This window comes from Penaeus monodon, chromosome 6, assembly GCF_015228065.2.
Source record: "Penaeus monodon isolate SGIC_2016 chromosome 6, NSTDA_Pmon_1, whole genome shotgun sequence".
Classification (NCBI taxonomy): domain Eukaryota; kingdom Metazoa; phylum Arthropoda; class Malacostraca; order Decapoda; family Penaeidae; genus Penaeus; species Penaeus monodon.
Window position 1 is genome coordinate 18,005,220 of NC_051391.1, and position 25,964 is coordinate 18,031,183.

The following is a 25,964-nucleotide window of genomic DNA, read 5'->3' on the forward strand; positions in this document are numbered from 1 at the left end:
CTGTTGTACCAGATCTTAGAGGTTGCACTGATGAATCCTTCAACCATTCAGATCCTGTCAGACAATTTGCAGTCATTCACTGCATCAACAAAAAGTGTTCAACATGATCAAGAGACCTTCTGGATTTGTCAGAAATTTTTTTCTATCATTAATCCAAGAAAAATAATTTTCTGATGGCATCCAACATTCTGGGGTGCCAGAATGCCTTCGCAGATGCTTTATCCAGGAACAATCCCTCTGCAATGGAATGGGTCCTATCTCAGGAAATTTTATTTCCTTGGTTCAGTCAATAGGCATTCTAGAGATAGATCTGTCTGCAACAGCAGAGAATTGCAGAGTAAGAGATTTTGTTTCAAGGACACGGATTAAGGAGGTAGGGGACTAGACATCTTCACAGTAGACTGGCAGAAGTGGAGATACATCTTTCCTCATCCACCTACAGACTTGATGACCAGAGGGATTCGGAAATTGAGGCAATTTCAAGGAAAAGTATTCATAGTTACTCCCCTCTTGAAGAATCCCCTCCTAGTATGGTGTCCACACCCAATTCCTCTAGACTCTCAAGCACTAACGAATGTGACACCCCCATAATTTATCAAATCTTTATATCCTCATGTCTGGATTTTCTAAAAAGAACATTCAGAATAAATTATCTCTATCTTCAACTATTAGACAATATGAAAGTGGCTGGAATATGTTTCAAGATTTTATTTGGGTGTCCAATATTTCCAATATATTCCTTAGTATTTTCTTTCTTTTGCTTCATTACTTTTTAAAAATAAAATCTTTTAGTGGATGCCATTAATACAATGTCAGTGCCATCAAATTACTCATGAAAATTGCTCTAGATTTGGAAATAGTCAAACCTTCCTTTATGTTAATAAAGAAATGTTTCCTTTGATCTAGACCAAAAAGCAAAAGATTCATAGCTAATTTGCAATTAAAAGAACTATTAATTTCCTTGAAACAGGACAAATTGGAGAAGATGCCTCTGTTCAAAATGTCAGTGCTATAAGGAAAAACTTTTGTTTATACACTGGCATCAGGCCTTAGTGGCTCTGTCTAGAACAACCAATTTGACTCAGTTTGGAAATAATTTTTTCTCTGTGTCCCTTGTCCCCTGTTCCATCTTTCATAGCAAAAAATTAAAGACAGGGCACAAAGTTCTTCCTGGGAAGATACTGCTTGGATAGTCGAGGGTGTTCACCATTCTCTGTGCCCTGTGGCGGCATTAAATAGATACTTATTGGCTTACCAAGTAATTTAAAGAATTATGGGTGAACCCTACCAATGATAAAGTATGCACCTCTCAGAGAATAGTACCTATTATTTCTGATATTAAAGAAGCTTCCTGGTTCAAACCCAGAAGCCAACCAAGGCAGGAGTTGTGCAGCTTCAATGGCATTTCTTAGACCCTTTGATTTGGATGTGGTAAAGGATATGGGGCAGTGGTCATCAGCATTGTTGTTTATTACAATATATTTTAAAAAATTAGTGAATCAAGCCCATGTGCAGTCTTTCCCTTGTTTAATATGGAATAAAATGTGGTATTTTGCAAAGATGAAGGTATATTTTGTTATATTTTTGTTTTTCCTGTATTATTAAATTGCCCATTTATATATTTAGCATTAGCAGGGAGGTGGGGAGGGGGGGGTTATAACAACTTGAAAGGTCAGTTTATAGTTTGTGTGGAATAGCCCTGTTTTGGTGAATCAAGTGTGGATATACAGGAGGATTTAAAAATTCTTCTCACTTTGGAGAGAAAGACCTAATTCTGCTGAGAAGTGCCTTTTAATGTCAAACCCTTTAAATTTTTTATACATATATTGCTCAGTGATAGAATAGTTCCTTTTATCCTTTTTTCAGCAAAATTAACAAAAACATATGCAACCCACGCACTAGATTATAAAAGGAACTACACATCAAAAAGCCAAGGAACCTCGTTTAAAGACAAAGGTGTTCAAGGACAGATTATTCACGTCTGCTGTCTGGGTACTATGAAGACGAAGAAGAAGCTACTGATGTCAGTCCAAAAGACGATGGTGAAGTCAAGGACATGGACACTAATCATGTAGTCACTGATAGTCAGCAGGAAACTGCAGTAGAAAGTAAAGGTGAAGAAGAAATGGATGTGCGAGTGATGTGAAGACAGGCTTTAATTGATTTATACATTTATTCTTAAATATGCCAAGGAATTGCAGTGATATTTAAAGCTTAAGAATATTATATTGGTACTACTTTCAGTTTTGCATAGTGAAGTGTATGAGATTTGTCATTTATAGATTTTAGTAAAAAATTTAATCTGTATACAAGTTTGTGGGTCTGTCTGTGATTGCAAAAAATGCTCATCTTTAGTTATTAATGGAAAAAAAAACCATTGGTCTCACTAAACTTGTACATCTCACATGTAAAATGCATCATAAAATGCATATGGATATTTTCAATGCTTATAGCTTTATGTGACTGATTGTGAGTTTGCTGAAGAATAGTAGTTAATAACATAGTAACATGGGGTATTAAAACACTCTTGGTTATAAATGTATTCATTTATTGATGAGATGATAATATATATATATATATATATATATATATATATATATATATATATATATATATATATATATGTACATATATATATATACTTATATATGTATAAAATATATAAAATATATATATATATATACATATATATGATAAATATATATATACATATATAATATATATATGTATATATATATGTATATATATATATATATATATATATATATATGTATATATATGTATATATATATATATATATATAATATATATATATATATATATATATATACATACATATATATATATATATATACATATATATGTATATATATATATATATATATATATATATATATATATATATATAATATATATATATAAAAGTATATATATCTATATATATATATATACATATATACATATATATATATACATATATATATATATATATATATATATATATATATATATATATATATATATATATATATATATATATATATAACTCTGCATGATTTACATACAGTATATTTCATTACTTGCAGTAATAAGTGGTGCTGAATTATGTATAGTAGCAGAAAGCATTATGTAATGAAACTTAACTGTTCTTGAGGGTTTTGTATGAATATGATGTTAATTTTTGTGCATCATTAATTCTCTTCCTAGATATGGTAGTTTTTGCCATGTGTGTGTGTGTGTGTGTGTGTGTGTGTGTGTGTGTGTGTGTGTGTGTGTGTGTGTGTGTGTGTGTGTGTGTGTGTGTGTGTGTGTGTGTGTGTGTGCGAGTGCGAGTGCGAGTGCATTTGTTTGGACACACATTATTCATTACCCTTCTTTGTATTTTACATCATAAACAAACACATTTAGAAAGCTATCTGGGCTTATGTTTAACTCCAATCTTTGCCTGATCCTTGTGGCACTCCACTACTTCCTAGATTGTGATTGATTAATTCATTGATTGATGTAGATCAATAGACAGGTTTATATTTTCATTTAGATTTACATATACATATGATATTTGGATATTGATAAAATCATTGACATAATTCGTTACTAATTTCTTTTGTTTATGAAGCCATATGAAGAATTTTGTGGTGTACACGTGCAAATACAGACGTGCAGATTTTCATATTTGTCTGTGCAATACAGGTCAAGTCATCTGCTCCATATTAGTTGTGAAAAAATAGAGATAGCCAAGTCTGCTTCTTGTATCCTGTGTGATGTAATTAAACACAGTAAAAACATGGCTAACTATGTAGATTATAAAAACATTTTTATAAGAATAAAACAGGGAAACATTTCAAAGACTATAAGCCAGAGTAAAAAATGATTGAAGGTTAAAGGAGGGGAAAAAATCCAGTGTAAGGATGAGAAATCTCAGACCCAAATAAATTTATTCCCAGATCAGAAATGTAGCAATGGACAAGCAGTAACAGCAAGAGACTGAAGGAACACAATACCCAAAATGAGTAAACCATTCATTATGCATTACTGAAACCAAACTTGACCTCCCTCTAGAAAGTGTAACTTTAGTATTCATAGACTGAAATTTTTTAATAAATGATTGAACAGATGCAGGTGGAGGGGAAGTAATAATATGAAAGGAAAACCATTTGGAGGAGAAAAATGAAAGAAACAAAGTTTATGGAAATGTAAGAACATTCACAGGGAATAAAAGTAGAAGACAATATTACACAAAGAAGTACAGCACTCAGAATTTTGTAAAATTCATAATGAAGTCAAGGAAATTTGTGCCAGATTATAAAAACTGAAACATAGGACCAGAAGTGGTTCACTGAAAAATATAGCAGCTTTATGTAAAAGTTCAGAAAACAAGTCAGAAGCAGCATAGAGACATTCAAAGTAATGAATAGTGATAAGTATACTCTGGCCTTGAGCAAAGCAAAGAAAGATTTTAAAGTTGTGATATAATTAACAAATGAGTCTGAGCTCTTTACTCTTTAGTAATAGTATACCAAAAAGTAACAATGAAGTTGTTGCCATTTTCTTGATGTCTTTTTATCCTAATACTGGCAGAGGGTTGTTTTTGTTATCACCTTACCTGGGTGCAGAGTGTTTGTTGGTGTTATATTCTGTATTCTAGTTAGAACTCCATTTGAACAAGTTTTTTATTTCTTTTTATAGACAAAGACAAGAATCCTGGCTTTTTACCCTTCTTTGTGTATTTGCATCTTTGTTATTCAGGTAACTGGGCTTATGATGATAATGTCAATATAGAGTATCATTGGTAATAGCATCATTTTAGCTTTCTTTAGGAATATGGTAATGCTATCTGGTCCTTCCACATTATATCAAGCCACTTTAGTAGTATGGAATTTTTTATTTTTTGTGAATCTTATATTTTCAGTACAGAGTCGTGTTAATGAGGTTTCTTACTATTTCAAAAGCAAGTATCTTTAAAAAAAAGAGTTTATTAGAATATTTCATTTAGGGTCTCATACATTTTTTTTGATGCATGGAAAATGTTTTCTTCTTAAGATGTGTAAGGGATGGTCTTGATATTAAAGTATCAACATATAGTTTAATATTATTTACAAGAAGTTGTTGGTTCCTGTACATTTGGTTCACAACTTGCATTAATTATATTAATCTTCAATAATATCTCATGATTCATTAATTGTTCATACATATCTACTTGGACAACTTTTCATTAGAAGTTATAATATTTGTAATGTACATGAAAATTGGTGGACAGTATTTGAAAATAGTTTTTGTGTATGTAGTATGGATGAGATATTTGATACTTGAAATATTTCTTTCTCAATTTTATTTACTGCATTTTGTATGTTTACTAATACAATTTTGACAATTGTTTATAGTCTCTCAACATTATATGTGATCAAATATTATACTGTATTTTTTCACCTTTGATATGTTCAGAAATCAGTAACAATATTTTCGAAATACTCCTTAGTGCTTTTATTCAAAATCAGGTTTCTTTAATGTGAAGGGCAGTGTCCAATAAAATGCTGCATGTGAGTTTTATTATGGATATTTATCATATTTACCATGTAACTGGTATTAATATTTATTATTACTAGTGATGGGTGATACTCTTTCTTCAGTTGTTTACTTCAATTACTTTTACAATAAGTAATCAGTTAGTAATTGATTACTTTTACGTTCTCTCTCTCTCTCTCTCTCTCTCTCTCTCTCTCTCTCTCTCTCTCTCTCTCTCTCTCTCTCTCTCTCTCTCTCTCTCTCTCTCTGTGCAACTCTGTGTGTGCGTACATGCGTGCGTGCGTATGTGTGTGTTTATGTGTGTTACCATCGCCTTTTCCCTCCTCCCTCCTTCCTCAACCACCCTAACTCCCGGGTGATAACAGCCGTGAAGGGGCAAGGAGAGCAAATATGGGCTGCATTTTTCTAATAATAAAAAAATATATATTACTTTACAGTCAAGCATGCAAGTCATAACTTGCACCACCTTGTAGAGTAAAAAAGGGTCAGAATGAGTTGTGTTAGATTGAAATATATTAATTAAGTCCAATCCTGACTCCGATTTTTTTTTTTGGTTGTGTGGTGTGTGTGTGTGTGTGTGTGTGTGTGTGTGTGTGTGTGTGTGTGTGTGTGTGTGTGTGTGTGTGTGTGTGTGTGTGTGTGTGTGTGTGTGTGTGTGTGTGTGCGCGCGCGCGCGCGCGTGCGTGCGTGCGTGCGTGAGAGAGAGACTCAGAATTTGTATAAACTCACAAACAGAATCACAGACAGATGAAGCAATACGACTGCAGAAGACTGTACAATCACAACTGCATCGACAGTCTCAGTAGATAAGTAAAATTGTAAATGCAACCACACTGAGGAGAGAGATACAATCAGATGAAACCACGAAAGGTCACAGTTTAATGACCGAACGTGATGTCTATACAACTACAAATACAATGTCTATACAATTACAAATACAACCATTGAAGCTATATACTGTCACAGATATAACTGCAAAAGACGGAAGAGTGGAGTGGGCCATGTTCTACCCAAATGAAATGAAATGAGTGTGATTTGGCGACATTTTCGTCAGAGAAACTGGTGTAAATTTGGGCACTTTCGGTAAATACTAACACAAGTAGGGTGGTTAATAGTTAATGGTTATAAGATATAAATGTGCTAGACAACTATTTTAAAGTATTGTGGCTAAGAGGATAGAAATATGTAACGATTAGGATCAAATGTATTAGATGGCAAAGGTTGTAGCGTGCTATAGGATAGAATGGTAGTGAAAACGGGGAAAGCAAATAAGAGTACGCAGGGGCGCCAGAAACATTTTGAAGCGGCAGGGGAAGCTGCTCAAAAAGGGCACGTTTTCAATTATTACAAAAAGTTACGAATCTATCCATAAAAAAATGCCCTGGCTGTTGATATTCCAAAAACAAAAGGTCTAAAATTTTCCAAAATAGTTTTGGCGTCTCTCGGATCTGGCAACAAATTCTATGGCAACTTTCTCTGAGTTAATGTTGTCGATACGTTCTTTGTGCAAATTAGCAATCATTCTGTTGCTTAGGTTGTTTGCTGTCATATTAAACTTCATCATGACCTGATATGTCGTATTGTACTGAAAGTAGAGGTGCTGTGTAAAGTTTTAAATTTCTATCATGGTTTCCTAATTACAACACACTTCCCAGCACCAACGGAAGACTTCTAAATCCATGCATAAGATCAAAGAAAAATAAAGAAGCCTATGGAAATTAACATTCCGCTGTTATAAAAGTTCACTGCTTATTCTTCAGTAGCGATATATAGGATTTCGGTGCTGATGAATAACGAAGCACCAAATATTTCCTTATCGAGGAATCAATCAATGCTTGTTATTCCCTCCATCATATGGATGCACATACACAATACATACACCCCTCTCTCTCTCTCTCTCTCTCTCTCTCTCTCTCTCTCTCTCTCTCTCTCTCTCTCTCTCTCTCTCTCTCTCTCTCTCTCTCTCTCTCTCTCTCTCTCTCTCTCTCTCTCTCTCTCTCTCTCTCTCTCACACACATTGTAAGGCTCATCTACTTGATACCACCCATATAACATTGTTAATGTATTACCCATTCAAAATTCATTCACATAGCACTATGGACACTCACATACTGTATCTGCACATGCACAATTAACCACGCCAAAACAGACCAGCTTAAACCTGCGCACATGCCAGACTTCTTTGCCAAGTTCCCAATATATTTCTATCCACTTAATCTGTGCCATCCATTACTTGTTATCCTTTGAGTAATCTTGTAAAAAAAAAAAAAAAAAAAAAAAAAAAAAAAAAGCAGCCTGCTAGCGATGCTGAGACAGACATATTCATATTTCATACCAGATGAACCTAGCAACCATTAGGTAGACATTGTCTACCAATCCTTCCCTGCACCAACTCTATGGACTCTGCCTCTGACCAACAGTCCCTCAAAAACGTAAACCTAATGTTGGCAGCGGTGGGATGAGACTGGTGATGCCTCCTCTATTGCTGAATCAAAAAAACCTAAGGCCGGACTTCCCTCAGTAAATTCTCATTTGCCCGATACTAGCATGTCTCCTTGTATTTTACAAGGACCCCAGCGTCCAATAATCATATTTGTAGACTAGCCTTCGAGACCATTTTTTCCTTTAGGGGACTGCAAGGTGCCTGCGAAGGTGTCATCTATTTTTAGCGCGTTATTGATGATGTAAGAGGGAGTACTATCCATACATTGATAGTTCTACCTGTTTTTTTAATTTGGTTATTGTTTTTACTGCTACGATTGCCACAATTATACTTATGAGGAAGATAATAAATAGTGGTAATATTGTGATGATAATTGTTACCATCAACTTCGTTGATACAGCATCATTATTATTATCATCTTTACCTTAAATGTTATTATAAGTCCCCATTTTCATTGATTCAGTAAAAAAAAAAAAAAAGAATATTACATACATTTTTCTTCATATGAAAAGTGGAAGTTGCATAAGGTTTTGCATCTTATCATATCCACCACGAGTGAGCTCCGTGTCCAAATCAGACACCCGGTAATTCCAATGACCAAGGACATTTACTTCATTGCAAGACAAATCAAGATACACAGCATTTTCTTTGATATTTTTGGGCCTGTATGGTTATATCATAAACATACAGAAAAGTTTTGAAGATATTCATCCCACCAAAGTCAATAATACCACGTCATATGACTGTTGGGAATTCTTGCTAAGTTGTTCCAGCAACCGTCATGATTGACTTCAAATCTTACTCATATAGAGTGAATATGTGGAAGAAAAACCCACAATACAAAAACTGGATTTATTGAAAGTGAGACTACAGTTTCGAAATCCACCTGGATTTCATCTTCAGACCTGAAGATGGAATCCAGGTGGATTTCGAAACTGTAGTCTCACTTTCAATAAATCCAGTTTTTGTATTGTGGGGTTCTCTTCCATTGTATCAGCACGGAAGAGTGTTTTGCTACTCAGAGTGAATATGTATTTGATATACTGCTAAAAGGGCACAGAAACATTTTATACACCTTTATAATAAAAAAGAAGTTTTATCAAGAACTTGCAATGCGATTCATAATTAAATGAAAATATAAATTCCTATCTGAGACTACATGAATTATATCTGAAAAATATCATGCTCTGATTGGCTGGCCAGAGTGTTCGAAACTGTATCAAGGTGAAGGATTACACTTTGATTCAAACCGAAAAGAGGTGTCAATAGCTTCCAATAATGCACATCCAAAGGAAACATCAAAGTGTATGAAAGTGTTGGGGGTTTCGAAAATGTGTTCATACATATATATATATATATATATAGATAGATAGATAGATAGATAGATAGATAGATATAGATATAGGTATACATATATATATATATAATATATGATATGTTATATATATATATATATATATATATATATATATATATATATATATTACATATATATAATATATAATATATAACATATATATATATATATATATATATATATATATATATATATATATATTGCTACGCCAGTGGGTCTTTGTCTCTGTGCAAAAAATGTTTTAAAACAAAAGGGCCCTGGGAAAAACATGTCGCAGCGGGCTGTGAGCGGGGGGAGCGGAGGAAAAACCCGGGAGACGGATTTGGGGGCGTGCTCCTGGGAAGACCCGTGTGTGCCTTTGTGACCTAAAAAAAACTTTGTTTTCCCCTTTTTATAAGCTTTTACCCCTTTGCAGTGTGACATGCTTTTTTCCCCCCTTTGTATTGTGCCTATAAAAAAGGGTGACGGGTTTAAATAATTTTGCTTTTGAAAAAAGGGAAAGGGACTGTCATTTTGGGGTTACTTCGTCCCTTTGGCCCTCCCCAATTTGGCTTTTCCCTCTCCGGGTGTTCTGGGAGCTGTGGTTTTTCGGTGCCTTTTGGGAAGGGTTCAGTGTTCACGCCCCTTTGTAAATTTAGCACGCCGTCTGCCTACCCTCCCCTTGTTTTGGTGGAAGAGAGACGGGGCCCGGCCGGGCGAACAAATGGTGTCGGGAGTGGGATTTGGATTTTTATTCAGTGAGAGCGCCGTTTTACCCTGTTCCCCCAAAGTTTGGCGGCAGCCATAAAGGGAGAGGAGGCTATGACGAGGCAGGCACGAGGAGGTGAAGCCGAGCCAAAATGGATTTAAATCACCCCATGCTGGCCGGTTAGACGGAGGAAAGGGCCCAAAAAAGGGCAGAAAAAAGCAGGCACAGGGGGTTCACGCGAGCAGGCGCCCCAATCTCGCGAGATGCAGGAAAGGGAAAGGGCCCAAGGGGAAAACCGTTTCCCAACTGTTCGGGTTTTGTTTAAGAGCAATTTTTCCCCATCTGTGAAGATAGAAACTAAAGAGTTACACCGAAAAGGGTTTTACAACGGGCTTTGGAAGAGTAACTGAGGAGGAGGTCCAGATCTAAAGGGGCCCGGGGGGGGTTCGGGGGGCCGGGGGGGGAAGTGAAGGGGGAAAGGGGGGCGCCCACGAGGAGAAAACGTTGAAAGGGCAGAAAAGGGGCAGCGGGGTTTTCTGGCAACGGGATGCCAGAGTGTCAGTTTTACTGGGGTCTGCCTGGGGTCTGGGGCGGGAAAACCCCCCGGGGCCCCTCGAAAGCGTGTTTTGGCAGCCTGGTCGTGCAAAAGGCGGGGACCCATCGGACCCGCCCCCCTTGGGAGATAGGGGGGCGGAAAAATTTCGGCCCCCGGGTAAAACCCGCCTCGTTGCCCCCCCCCCCCCTTCCCCCCCCCAGGTGTGTAGTTAAAGGCACGGGGTTCTCCACCCTGTAGCCCAGGACCTCCGGGAAATTCTGTGAGGCGTAAGCCAGCTGAGTACGAGGGGAAAGGGTTTGGCCCTGGGAGGCATATGTTCCCCAAATTTTAAAAATGCTGGCTTTCCCCCAGGGCTACCCAGGAAGAAAAGGGCCCCTGCAGCGGGAAAACCCAGCTTTGGGGGGCCCCCCCGGGGAAGTTTTTTGGGCTTTCTGCCGGCACCCCAAAACCCTCTTCCCACCAGCGGGCAGAGGTTTTAAAAACCGCCGTTTCGGGAAACCACCCCCAAGGCCGAGGTATATCGGGCCCGCTTGAAGAAGCGGACCGTGGGGTTTTTGGCGAGCCCCTTGTCCCAGGGGGAAGGATGGGGAGGCGCTGGTTTAAGGAGGCGTTACCCTGCGGTGGGGAAAGAGTTTGATCTTGGTCCTGAAGTGATTCTTTGTTGACGCTTTACAGGCCCCAGAAGCTGCAAATCTACGTCAAGCGGGCAAAAACCCTGGGGCCCGGCAGGGGGCGGGCCCGGGGGCCTTGGATTTCGGGGCCCTTCCTAAAGGCAACGAGGGCCTGGGCCCAGCGCTCAGCCCCGCAGTGACCCCCGGGGGCCCGGAAGGCAAAAGGGGAAAAAAAATTTAGCTTTAAAAGGAAGGTGGGGCCCCGAGAATTTTCCAAAGGGCCCGGGTGTTGGGGTGCGGAGAGGTAGGGCACAGAGTATTAGTGTGTCAGGGGGAGCGGAAACACGTCCTCTAAAAACCGGATGGATTCTGATGCCTTCCGGGCAGGCTCCCGGATGGGGAAGAAATGGCACCATCCGAGCGCATGTCCAAAGGCAAGGGAAGTGGTACAGGGGGAAAAAGGGCTGGAGAAGGGGGCCGAAACCCAGCCGCCCCGGGTTTCCCCGGGCCCCACTTGGGTAAGCTCCCCGTGAAACCAGAAGGGATGAAGGGGGGGGGGGCTCAAAGATGGGAAGCCATGCCCCCCCTTGCAGGGGGAACACGGGGGCTGAGAAGACCATTTGGGGGCCTGAATGTGGCCAATATGCAACTTCCAGCGCACCACGGGGACTGTTTGGTGTCACGGGGATTGGTGCAGCTAAAAGGGGCCATTGGAGGTCGTATTGGCGGTGGCAGACGGGCAGAGGCTGCCGGTTTTAGGTGGAGATCGGGAAACGAGCACTTTTGGGCGGGGGCCCTTGACTACCTGACACGGGAAAAGGGCATGTGTCGCCCTTTGGGACGGAAGCTGATGAGGGTGCCGGTGAAGGGGTCCCCTTGTTCCGGGAGGTGGGTTTTGAGGGTAGTACAGCTGAGGGGAATTGAAACCCTTCCCCCCAGGACAGGGGTTCTAAAACCCGGTGTGGAACTGTCAAGAGTGATGCGTGGGGGTAGAGGGCCCGTGGAGCCCAAAAAAACCCTTGCAGTGGCTGAGGGTAGGGGTTTTTGGAGGGGCCCTTTGTTGGACCAGGGGGGGGGGTTATTTACATTTGTTGGTACCCAAAAACTTCTCCGAAAAAGGCCCAAAAAGGTGCCAGGGGTGAAAAGCTGGCACTTGGGGGAAAGGGGAGCTTTCCAGAAGAGGGGCGGGGAGGAGGATTTTGGTTGGGGGTGGGGCCTTTGCCCGATTTCCTCAAAGGATTTGGGCACCGGAGCGCCGCAAAACCTGACGGAAGCACAGACAGAGAAGATGCGCAAAACCCTTTTCCAGTATGCAGATTTGTTTAGCAGGGGTGTTTTGGACCGGGGGCCGGCAAGGATTGGTAAAGCACCGCATTAACCCCGGAAGTAGTTTTGCCCATCAAGGGGCCCCCCCCGACGTTTTTTTTTGCCCCCAACCCAGACGAGAAGAGATGCAGCGAAATGTCAAGGAGCTAGGGGGCCCACAGGGGGTGATTAAAGGTCAGACAGCCCATGGTCATCAGCGGTATTTGGGTTTGAAAAAAGGGGGGGGGGGGAACGGCCCCAACGCTTTGTGGGGATCCCGGGCGCGAATGACAGACTATAAAGGGGAATCTTTCCCCATTGCCGGGGAATTGAGGGGACACACTCGATGCATTGGGGGGGCCAGGGGTTTCCCCACACGCCCTAAAAGTCGGGTTTTCACCAGGTGGGGATGGCGGAAGAGGACAAGCCAAAGACTCCCTTTTTCCCTTTGGGAAAGGGGCCTTTTTTTTGGAAATTAAAAGTCATGCCCTTTGGTTCGGCAATCCCCCTGGTTGTTTCGGGGCGTTGAGGAGAGGGTTTTGGTTTGGCCTGCATGGAAGACGGCGCGTCTACTTTGAGACGTCTTTCGTCTTCGGGAGCACCTTCGAGGAGGAGCGGGGAATTCGGGCCTGGAGGAATTTACAAAAGCGGTTGGGGGAAGGCCCAAACCCCTCAAATCACCCCCAAGGGAAAATGCTCGATTCCCCGCAGGGGTTTGCCATTTCGGGGGCATGTAGCCGTCAAGAGGTGTGCGCACCGACCCACGAAGGTGGGGGGTGGTGGAGAAGTGGCCAGTTCCCCCCAAAATGGGGGCCGAAGTCAGGGGGCTACCTGGGCCTGTGCACTTTATCCCGGGCTTTTTTACAGGATTTTCCCAGGTAGCGGCCCCTTTTCACCGATTTACACAAAAAGGGGGAAAGTGTTTCCCAGGGGGAGAGGCGGTCAGTTGCTTTTGGGAAAACCTGAAGAAGGCCCTGGTGGAAGCCCCGGTCTTCCCCTACCCCGGACCCAAAAGCCCCCTTTACCTGTTGGCCCACTGACGCTAGTGGGGGAAGGCATGGGGGGCATTTTTGTCACAGATAAAGGCGGAAAGAGTTGTCGGGGCCCTACTACAGTGCCAAGTTCCCGGGCATGAACAAAAAACTATTGTGTGACGGGGGAAAGGGATTTTGGCTGGGGGGTGGGAAGATTTTCTCGAGCACTTTCACCCATACCTCTCGGTCCGGGTTTTACCATCCGGCGGCCCATGCGGCCCTACAGTGGGTTAAAGGGTCGCTGAAGGGGGGCAGAGGTCAGGGGCCCAAGGGGTTTAAAAGGGGCCCCTTGAACATTTACAATACCAAATCGTCCACCCCCCGGTCTTTCCCAATTGCAACGCGACAGCCTGAGTGGGACCCCCGTGTGAGGCTAGTTGCTAACACTGTTTAAGAAGGGACTTGACCCTGTGTGCCTCCGTTGGGGTTTGCGGGAAATGTGCCATTTAAAGGGGATGATGAGTGGGGGAAAGGCAAAAACTTTGGGGATTTGGGACCTTCCCTCCATTGTCCAGTGGCTTGAGGCTTCAGGGGGCCCCCCAGTTGGGAGGCCGTGGGGCGGGAGAGCCCCACCACCCAAAATGTCTGGTGGACCCGTGGGGAAAATTTACGAGTGGATCAAAAACGGGTTTTTTTTGTGAAGCGCTGGGGCAGTTGAGTGAAAATGGAAAAGTGACACCAGGGTAGGTTTTAGTAAACCCCGGGGCCCGCGTGCTGAGTTGGGGGTGGGGGGAAAATTTCATGCGGGGTTACCCGTGGCCACTTGGGCCCAGGGGAAAAAACCCCGGCCGTCTCCGTCAACGCTTTACTGGGTGGGATGAGAAGTGACTGTCTGAGTGGTGAGAGCATGGATGGTGCATTTCAAAGAAGGGCCCCGCTAGAAAGAAAAAGTGCCCCCTTTAAAAGGTTTTTACTTTGTGGGAGCAACCCCTGGAACGGGTGGAAAAAGACATTGCGGTCCGCGCCCCTCCGCCACAAGGAAAAAAACCATAAAATCTGTGTGGTAATGGACTATTTCTCAAAGGGGGCCTGAGGCATAGCACTACCCCCAACCCCGAGGGGGAGACCGTGGCTGGCGTTTTTAGTGAAAGAATTCATTACCGTTTTGGTGTTTTCCTTTGAAAATGCACTTGACCAAGGCCGTGAGTTTTTGAGTCCCGAGGTTCCGTGAGTGTTTTCGAAACTGTTAGGGGTGCGCAAAAAAAACGGACGACACCCCCCCATCCCCAGTCCGATGGTTTTGGGGGAGCGGGGTTTTAAACCCTACCCTTGCTCAACAGTTAAACCAAGTATTGCAGGGGGAAAATCAGGAAAAACTGGGACGTCAAGCTGCCCCCCATGCTCATGGCCACCGGGCTGTGTGCATGAGGGGGAACAGGCTTCACACCCGCCCCACTCATTTTTTGGCCCGGGGCTCAGGCTACCCTGGATTTGGCCACGGGCGGCCCCCCGACGGAAAATTGGGGCCCAAATTTTTCCATTTCCAAACTATGCAGTGGCACTGCAAGGGAAAAAACCGGCGGAGGTGAAAACCGGGTGCGTGGGGAAAACTCAAAAGGGAGCCGGCCCTGCCATGAAGGGGGGCCCCTTGGGCCGGCGCATGAGGGAAATGAGGGACAACATAGGTGACAGAGGTGGTACATAAAACCCCCGTCGGAAAACGAGGGCTCTCGGCCCGGGAAAATAAGAACCCCCGGGGGGGCCATACCGGGTTGGGGACGGCCCTCTCTGATGTCACCTATCGAATTTGGGAGGGGGGCGAAAAAAAAACCCTATGTTGTCCAAGTGGAAAGGGTGTGGGGTTAACCCTGGGGGCCCGGGAAATATCCTGGGGCCATGGTGAAAACGAAGAGGAAATTTTGCCCCCGGAAACGGCGATGAGGAATTGGGGAAAGCGAACCCAGATGAGGACGAGCATTTTGGGCGGTGAGGGCGAGCAGCAGATGTCAAGGTGACCCTGAGCCAGGTTTTTGGGCAGGAGATTTCCCTCGGGTGCCACTGCCAATCTAAACCCCCGCCCCCCAAACCCCCTCAGAGAGACCCCCGCCGAGGGGCGAAAGGGAAAACCGCGCTGGGTGAAAAATTTTTTGGGTTTTTGGAACTGATTTTTTAAATTTTATGTAGTTTGTTTCAGGTTAGATAGGGCAGAGCAGACGGGCGTCGCTTGATAAGGGGGGGGATAGTGCTACGCCAGGGGGCTTTGTCTCTGTGCGAAAAATTGTTAAAAAGAAGGGGCCTGGGGGAAAATGTCGCCGGGTGGGGTGGAGGGAGGAAAAACAAAACCGGGAGACGGGTTTGGGGGCGCTCCTGTGAAGACCCCCTGTTGCCTTTGTGACCTGAAAAAATTTGTGTTTCCCTGTTTTAAGCTGTTTTTCGTGCCCCGTGTGAATGGGTTTCCCCCCGTTTTTGGGCCCATAGGAAAAAATGTACGGGGAAATAACTTGGTGAATAAAGGAAAAACTGTCATTTTGGTTTACTTCGTGCCTTGCCTCGCCACGGCTTTCCTCTCCTGGTGGTTTTGGGACGCTGTGGTGTTTTGGGGGCCCCTTGGAGCGGGCGGTTCCCACCCTGTGAATAAACACGCCGTTTTGCCAGCCCCGCCTTGTGTTGGGGGCAGAAAGGAAGAGGCGGCCGGGCCCTAACAAAAATAATATAGTGTTGCAGCATTCTCGTTTGCAGCTGCCCCAATGGTTACCTAGGGGAGAAGAGGGGGCAGCTTTTGCCCCCAAGCCTTCCCTTGCCCTGTCACAGGGCCCCTCCCTATCAAGATTTTCTGCAGTTTCCTCCTCGGGCCACCCTGGGGTACTTTGGCACTTGTGGGGCCCAGGGGGTTAAAAATTTTGGGGGATATTGGAGCAGCAGGAGGCCCCAGGGTTTCAGAGCCATGGGCCCCCTGACATGTGGACAGCCCCCGGCTCGTACTAACTCCCACCCCTAAGTTACCTGGGGTAATTTGGGGGCTTGGGTTGGGGGGGGGTTGGGCCCTTTTTTCCCCCCCCCCCCTTCCCCCCCCCAGATAACTCACCAGCAATGACTCAAACAAATGGATGTCTGGGGGGAGGGGATTGTCCCCCCCCCCAGCAAGCGGGGTTGGGGTTGGGGGGTCCTGTGGGGGGGGCAAATGTTTGGGGGGCAGGATGGGAAAAAAAGGGGTTTCTTTGGGCCCCCCGGGACCCCAGCAGGTGCCCAAAACCCCCCATGAAGGGTTGTGGGGCAAAGCCCCAAGGAACCCCACAGGGGGACAGGTGGCCCCCCAGTTGCAAACCCCCTTTTTTTGGTTTGGGAGCATTGGTGGGAGTGGCAAAAATGGCATTTCACCCAGAGCGATCGCCCAGGGGGCCCGACCTCAGGTGAGCTATCCAAAGGGAGGTGCTTGGAATATTCAGTTCCCTTCAGCAGGAAAAAGTGGTTTTCCTCTGCTATCGAGGGCCCTCCCTTCGGAAAGGGGGAAAGGGTTCTTTTTCAATGTCAGCATACCAGGGAAAATTTGCGGCCATCCCTTTTGAAACAGGGCCACCCATAAGGGACCCGAAAACCCGGGGCAGTCTGGATTTACTCCCGGCAAGTCCACAATAGTCCCTACCCTTTGCACTTCGGGGTAATTTTCTTTGCAAGACCAAACCTGGGTGGTGGAGGCCCCTGGGGACGACAGAGGGCAGGCTTGGGGAGCTCGATGGACCTGTCACGAGGGAAATTTGGGGATGGGCCGAGGGCCCCCGCCTGGAGATCGCCGAAAAGGGAAACCCCCGTGGCTGGAAAACGAAGGGTGGGTGCGGCCAAAGTGCCGTTAGCCTTTAATGATGATATATATAAAAACATTTTACAATTATATATTATATATATATATATTAATATAATAAAATGTATGTATATATATTTAAATATTATTATATAAAAAAAATTTTATATATATAGATATTTTTTTTAATATTAAAATATTATATATATAATATATATATTGTGTGTGTGTGTGTGGTGTGTGGGGTACATATATTGTGTGTTGTGTATATTTTGCTTACCCTTATAAAATATTAAAATTATAAAATAATAATATATATATAATTATATATTTCACCCACAAAACCCCACACCACCCACACAAAACACACACACACCACACACACACACACACACACACACCCCAACACACACACGGAATCATTTACCCACTAAATCACCCAAAAAAAAACACTAAGCACCTTTTAAATTTGGGATAGAGATCTCAATACGAAATTGTTTTTTTGTGATAGAATTTTACGGCTTGGTCTTTTTTGGTTTCAAAAAGTACAAAAAAAAATATCACAAGAGGGTAAAAGGGGAAAAAAGGGCTGGGTCCCTGGCGAGGCCGAGCCCCGCCGAGGACCAAAATTCAACACACACAAAACACACACCCACACACACACACCAACCCACACACAAACACACACACATATATATAAAAAATATATTATATATATATATTTCTAAAATATATAATATAATTAAATATATTATATATATATTAATATATATATATGTTTTTATAAAATTATGTTGATATTATTTTTATATATATATATTATATATATTATATATAACTATATATTATATATATATATATATAATATATATATATATATATTTATATATTTGTGTATATATATATGATATGTTTTTGTGTGTGTGTGTGTGTGTGTAACATATATAAAATATTATATTTTATAATATATATATATTTATATAATAATATATATATATATTATATAAAATAGATATAAAGTATTTTATATATAATAATAAATTTTATATATTATGTAAAATATGTTTTATATATTATATATAAAATAAAATATCTATATATATATAAAAAAAGTAAACACACACACAAGGGGAAAAAAGGGTAGTTATAGTTTTTTAAATGGCGTGACTCTTTTTTAGTAAGAGTGACACACAATATGTGGGAAAACACGAAAATTCTTTAGGGTAAATTTGTTTGGGTACGGGTTCACGTGTCAGGCCCCACCCGGCGAGGGGCCCTTTCCACGCCCGGGGGCTAAGCATGAAACCCCCGAGGCCCAGGTCCTCCTCGGTATAAGTAGTGGGTTTTTCCAGCTGCCGAAGCAATAGAAGCAGCTGGAAGAAGCATGGAGGGGGTGAGGTTAGGTCACCCGGGCCGTTCGCTAAAAATTTTAAAAAAAAGGGGGGCCCCAATGTACAATATAGCAGAAGGGGGCCTTTACTTCACCACGCTTCCCCGGGGTTCCCCCAGCTGCTTTTATTGCTTCCCGCGGCTGGAAATGGCACTATTATAGCAAGGGTGACCTAGGGGCCCCTGGGAAGGGGACCGAAAAAGTCATTTGCCCCAGAATGCGAATAGGTTACCCCTGGTTTAGGAAAATCATACAAACAAAGAAAAGTGAAAAGGGGGGTGTTGATGGGATTGCAGCAAGCCGAACGCCCCCTCGGACATTACTAGGACTTGTGTGCACCCCGCAATTCCTGAGACGGCCCCAGAACACAGTCGTCATGCTGGAAAGAATTTTGTGAGATGCTTTTTCAAAACGGTTTTTGCTTTATGTTTTTAGCAGGTGGACCTCTCCCCCCTCCCTTTGCCCCTAAACTCGATTTTTAAGCTTTTCTTTTCCCCTTTAATTTCCATCGAAAAGCCCCCCCAAAATATCTTTGATATTGTCGCTCAGTCTTGTCTTCGGTTTGCCTCTTCCTCTGTTTCCTATCACCATCCCTGTCAGCAAGTTTTTCTCAATACTTTTACTTCTCATTACATGACCAATAATTTTAAATTTTCCTGTGAGATGCTTACAACCATGGCTAAAGGAGCCCCTGCTGGCAATCCCACCGCCACGGTAAGCACGAGTATCAGAGAACCCAAATGAGACAGCCACAAAAAGCCATATGGCCGGGCCATAAGTGAAAGGCCTGGGCAACCAGAACTTCGCAAATTTTCATTATTACTATACTACACGTCCGGTGGTAAGGTCGGCCTAGCCCTCCCCCTCCGGGCAGGTTGGGCCTGACACGTGACCCCCGTTTCCACCCCCAGACATCGTCTCGAGTGTTCATACTGTATATATATATATATTATATATATATATATATTTTATATATATATATTTTATATATATATATATGTGTGTGTGTTTTTGTGATTGAATATTTGTCCGTTTATTGTTTGTTAGGGTCCATGATCAGAAGAAAAGTGGTATAATGTATGTTCTGCAACATTTATTCAAATTGAAATATCACATTGCATTATTTTTACTATCATTGTGGATTTTTTCATGTCAGAAACATGGGTAAAAGCTCGATTTATATAATCAAACGTATTTTTATCGACCTCGACTCCGGAGACGGGGCTCGGGATGATACCCCACCAACAGTTACTCGGGGGGCTCGCAGTCCACCTCCGGATCCACCCGCTTCTGCTGCCTCTGGGTTTTCTTTTCTATGTACGGGTTTTAATTACAGAAGGGACCCCTACAAAGGTTTTTTCTGTAGAAAAAAAAACGTTTTTGTAAAAAGAGTTGCGAAAATGAAAGTCAATGATTTTTTTTTCTTTTTTTTTTTTTTTTTTGTCAAAAAAACTGACCCTCTCACTTGAGTATTGCATATATAATGCATCTATTCACATCTTGAAAAAATAAAAAAAAACATTATGTTACTTAAAATAAGCGAAATGAAAAACTATCTGACAATTTCAGCTTTAAGTACATAACCAATGCAGTAACTACAGAAAATGCTGTCATTAATATCAACAGACTAAACAGCACCCACACCCAGTTTGCCATAATAAAGCACTTGACGCTTTTCCGAATGACGCTGAAAAGGGACGTTCCCATATTTTCTCCTGTAAAGAAGCAAAGAAACACAGAATAAGGAAACTTTCACATAATCTGTCCGTCAGCAGGGGACAGACCTGTTTTTGCCCCCTCCGTTTGCTCCCACAAGGATCTACACTTTTTTAAAACTAAATTACTACTATATGGACCAGGTTCTGACTTTAAAATGCCCCTAGAATAACTCATGACGCCCCTGTTGGAAACTATTCTAAATCGGACTAATCAAATGGACTAAAAGAGGACCAATCAAATGGCTGAGGGTTGCGATCCATGTTATAAGTTGGGTTTGGACATAAATTATATGTATACATTATGAAGAATTTCCTGGTAATGTTAGACTTTTATGATTAATCAAACGTATCCACTCACAAACAGTGTAAATCTCACGTTATTATTTCCTCCTTTTTGGCTACAATATACCAACTTCATAATATTCCTTTAATATTCCTTTTGCAGTATACGTCGCTTGCCGTCAGTTGTGAATTTAGCTTCCATCATATTTCTAGCTGAAATGTTAGCCGTCTTCGGCAGATAAATTTTCTCCACTTCGACAGTGAATTTTGTTGTTGTTATTTTCTTATTACTTCTTTTTTTGAAAAATAAAAAACAGGTGTATGCAGATGAGTTTCCTGGAAGGACTGATGTGGCCATACACACACACACACATATGTATATGTATTATATATATATATATATATATATATATATATATATATATATAAATACTAAAATATATATATATATATATATATATATATATATATTATAAAAATATATGGGCCGCGGGGGCCGAAGGGTTTTAGAGCGTCGGACTCAAACTGTCATGACGCAATCTGAGTTCGAGGGTTCGAGTCCCCGGCCGGCGCGTTTTGGTTTCCCTTGGGCAAGGAACTTCACCTCGATTCCCTGCCTAGCCACTGGGTGGCCAAGCCAGCTCAAATCAGTGCCAGGTAATAGAGATGGTGACTCGAAAAAAAACACGGGCGGAAGGCAATGGCAAACCACCGCTCTAAATTGCTAAGAAAAAATCATTGAAGCCCATGATCGTCAAGGCCGCGGGGGCTGAATGGTTAGAGCGTCGGACTCAGACTATCCGACGGCAATCGAATTCGAGGGTTCGAGTCACCGACCGCCGCGTTGTTCCCTTGGGGAAGGAACTCCACCTTGATTGCCGGCACTCTCTGTGGAAAGGAACTGGGGACCCTACCACGTACTCACTCCAAGAGCATCACAACTGAAAACTACAATTAAGTATCATGCTTTTTGACCACGGCGGCTCAGATTGAACCTACCGTTAAAAGAAGAATATATATGTATATGTATATATATATATATTTTATATATATATAATTTTATCAGGATTTGAAAAAGTAAAACTGGTGATTAGTAAATAGAAAACACCGACCTTTAACTCTCGTACGATGTCAACGAGAAAATGTGTCCCGGTATACTTTTTTTTATTCCAGGAGTGAATCTTGAGTAGCGTTGCCAGAATATCCATCTGTTTAGTGTCCTCGTGTTTATTGGACCGATCAGTTTCTTATCAAAAGGAATTAAGCAGGCTATAACTACAGGCCCATTGTGTTGCAGGCCTACAGTCCGAGTTACACAACCTAAAAAATATTCTTTATTTTGAACAGTATAGTGAGGCGAAGATCCTTGAAAAAATATTGGGTTCAGGATAGGCAAGCCCTTGACAATAGATTAGAGTACTACTGCATGACCTATCTTCCTTTCTGAGTAGAATGATGTTCACTGCAGAGAATCAAATATCATTTTTGAGTAGTACAGAACAGACTTGCGATCACTGGAATCACTTTGGGAAGAGCCGAAGTTATTAAATCAGTTGAGCTTTAAATTTTTTGTTATATTCATCTGTGCTTTCCGTCTCTCTTTTGATGAATCTCAATTTTCTTCTTTTATTTCACTTGGCGGGTTTTGATTTCGTATTCAATTGTCAGTTATCTAGCAAAAGATTTTCCTATAAGTCCAAGAGAAAATGGCTGCCTGCAGACAATGATAAGAAAATTAAAAGAAAATTATATTTAGTCACCTGCATTTTTTCAAAGGCCTAAGGGATAGATATTTTCATAAGAAACGCATTTAAAAGTTCAAATATTTCTTTCCCGTCTAGGCAACCAAAAGCCTTAATTAAACGTCCCTTACACGCCCTAAAGAGACACTTGCCTAAAAATAATAATTCCATTTAAACACATTTTAGTCTGATACATTAAGAGCTCTGGTTTGACATACCTTTGTTGCATTTTATTTTATAATCAACAGTTGTGTTACGGGTTAGTAACTCGATTCTAGTTCTCGTGATCCCACTTCTAGTGAGTCTCTGCGGGCTGCAAGAGGGGTTTGGTATGACAAAATTTATCCTTGATCTTGGGGGTTTTCTTTGCCTCCTTGGGGATCACACCTATTTGAAAGAGATGGGGGAACGGCCCGGAGGTACAGAATGCCAAATCCCGTGTAGAAAAATTGGGGGGCCAAGAAACGAAATTCTTTACAAATTAGTTCTGAAAAATTTGTATGAAAAAGTATAAATGTAGAAAAATTTTTTATTTTACGATTTTAAATTTTAAAGGAAAGTCAGACAAACCTACACAGCTTGAGAAATTTTTTTTGTTTGCCAGACACTCATGCCCATTTGCTTAAAAACGTTCTGGTAGGTGTTACATCTTGGAGGGCAGTACAATCCCCCAGTGTCCCCCCAGGGCGCGCCCATGGAAAGCGTAAACCTGTTGCCCCCACTGTTTTAAAACACTATAACCAGGCGGGCCTTCACCATATTTCGGGGCCCGCAACTGCAACACAAAAGTTCGTGAAATCACCGGGGCGTATGGGGTGGTGTCATCGAGGGGCCCCCTTGCACATCCCAGAAAGCTTTTAAAATTGTTGCGCGCAAGTTTTTTGATCTAGAGTTCAAAAAGATAAATATTAAAATTTAAAAACAGCTTCAATCCATTAAATTTTGATATAGTCTGGGTACATTTTTTTTACCAAACCCCTATATGAGAAAATGTGTGTGTGTGTGGGTGTGTGTTGTGTGTGTGTGTGTGTGTGTGTGTGTGGGTGAGTCACTTTTCCTCTTGTACCTTGCAAACAAATGCCTTTCAATCACTTTATGATCCCAGTCCGTGGGACGTAGTTAAGCCCTTGGTCCACGGGCTTGTTACATAAAGACGTCTCTATCAAAAACCCACCATGTCCCCTTTCTCAGACTTCGCCCCAGTCTCTAGAAAACTATATAGGTAACCTTTATCCTTCTTAGCCCCCCGGGTGCGCTTAGGGGGGCTCTGCTCTTTTTTCTTTTTCTTTATGTTTTCTCCAGATTCACCCTTAAGGAACAGCATTCCGCGGGTTTCCCAACTCTACTTTTAATAAATTTAAGTTACTAGTAATGGTCTTCTTCACATTTTTTTTCACTAACAATATATACTATAATATATATTATATAATATATATATATTATAAAATTTATATAAATACCCCTTTTTTCGTGCCCAAAGTCATGGTCAGCCCATTTTTTTCCCACCCCTGGACATGAAGACATGAAAGAATATTTTGTTGTTTTTTTTTCCTAAAAAAAACGTTGGCAACATTTTTACAGTTAAAAGGGCAAACGCATTTAAATAATATTGATACCGATGCCGTTCTGGGCGATGAAAATCTGCATTAATAAAAATAGACGAATTATAAAGGTGACGGGGAAAAAAAAACCCACTCAAAAAAGAGACCCCAAAGGATGTGATCAGAAAAGACCAAATTGATATGTCATCCACCAAAACCCCGCGACGCGCGCGAATATATTACAATGCATACTACGTGTATATTAAAATTTAAAAATATATATATATATATTTAATATATATAATTATATAATATAATAAAAATATATATACAATTATATTTAGTTTTGCCATATTGCCGGGTTTTGACGAACCCATAAAATAAAGCAAAATACCTTCGCAAAACCCTTTTGTAAGAAAAAAAAAACGGTAGCTCATTAACAAAACTAAACACTTTTTTTTAAATCACTTTAGTCACAAGGGCTTTTAAATTAGCCTATCAAACCTTGGCGAACCCAACACTTTGAAAGTTAAATCTTATCTCGTTACGTTTTTTCTCCCAAAATTTGTTGTATTTTTTATTTATCTTAGAACAGGGTACTATTTTCTTTGGATTTTACCAACTAATTTTGATTTTCCCATCGAAAATGGTTTCCTTCACGCCGCCGCTTCGTTTCCCGGCCTCGCCTGGGTGGGGTTCCCTCGGGGCCCTTCATTCACTGTATCCCCTGACGCCGCCGGAAAGGGGTTTTCCTTCAGTCCCGCGTTCACCACACACACACACACACCACACACACACACACACACACACACCCCACACACCACACACACCACGCCGCACGCACGCACGCACGCACGCACACACACACGCCAAACTATCTATTTTATTTTCTATCTTTTCATAAATTACCAAATGTGTATAATATACGTATGTGAAATTAATAATATTATATATAATAATAAATTTTTATATTATATATATACATATACATATTTTTTATATACGTAATATATATATATATATATATATATATATATATTATATATATACAAATACACATACGGTGTGTGCGTGCGTGCGTGTGTGTGTGTGGTGTGTGTGTGTGTGCGGGGTTGTTGGCGTGGGGGTGTGTGTGTGGTGTTTTGGGGGTTGTGGTTGTGTGTGTGTGTGTGTGGTTTTGGGTGTGTGTGGTGTGGTGGGTGCGTGCGTGCGTCGTGCGTGCGTGCGTGCGTGCGGCGTGCGTGGGTGGGTGGGTGCGGCGTTGTGTGCATGTGTGGGGTTTTGGGAAGTTTTTGGAAAATTTATAATAATCCCTTTTCCGCATTTTAAAATACTGAAAGCAGGGGTAAAAAGAATAACCTTCTAAGTAGTTCCTGAACAGCCCCCCCAAAGCGAAATGTGTTGCGGATACTATTAATATGATATGCGCGGCTTGACATTCGTGCTAGGAAAAAAACGCTTCTGCGGAATCGCAGCCCTACTAGATCTTCTTAATAAAATATATAAGACGTAAGATAATCAAAGTGGACATTTTCGAGCTTAAACTATTATGCTGTGTCTGTAGAAACACGGCTTTGGGCCGGGACAAAGACCCCTTTTCTCCCAAGAATAACACTAGCGCCACAGAAACCCAAAATTCCAGGGCTGAAGGAAAAAGCCATCATGATTTTTTTAAAACAATTTTTTTTCTATACGCTACTGCCTTTTTTACTACGGATTTTGCATAAAATTTAAATATTTGGGGAATATAAATAAATAATAAATAAAAATATAAAAAATATAAAAATAAAATAAAATAATATATATTTAAAAAAAAAGTAAATATATATCATGCTTATAATATATATAATATTATTATTTTATATATATATATATAAATAATATAAAATAATGGGATATTATATATATATTATTTAATATATATATAATAATATGCATATAATTATAAAATAAATATATATATATATAATATATTATTATTAATATTATCGCGCGCGCACACACACACCACGCACACACACACACAACACAAACA

The 25,964-nt window shown here is 41.3% G+C and overlaps 2 pseudogenes; one reads left to right on the forward strand and one right to left on the reverse strand.

Moving 5' to 3' along the window:
- LOC119573899 overlaps nt 1-2,146 on the forward strand; it is a 42,462-nt pseudogene extending 40,316 nt beyond the window's left edge.
- An 18,030-nt stretch (nt 2,147-20,176) lies between these two features.
- LOC119573900 lies at nt 20,177-23,712 on the reverse strand (annotated as a pseudogene).
- Nucleotides 23,713-25,964: the final 2,252 nt, after the last annotated feature.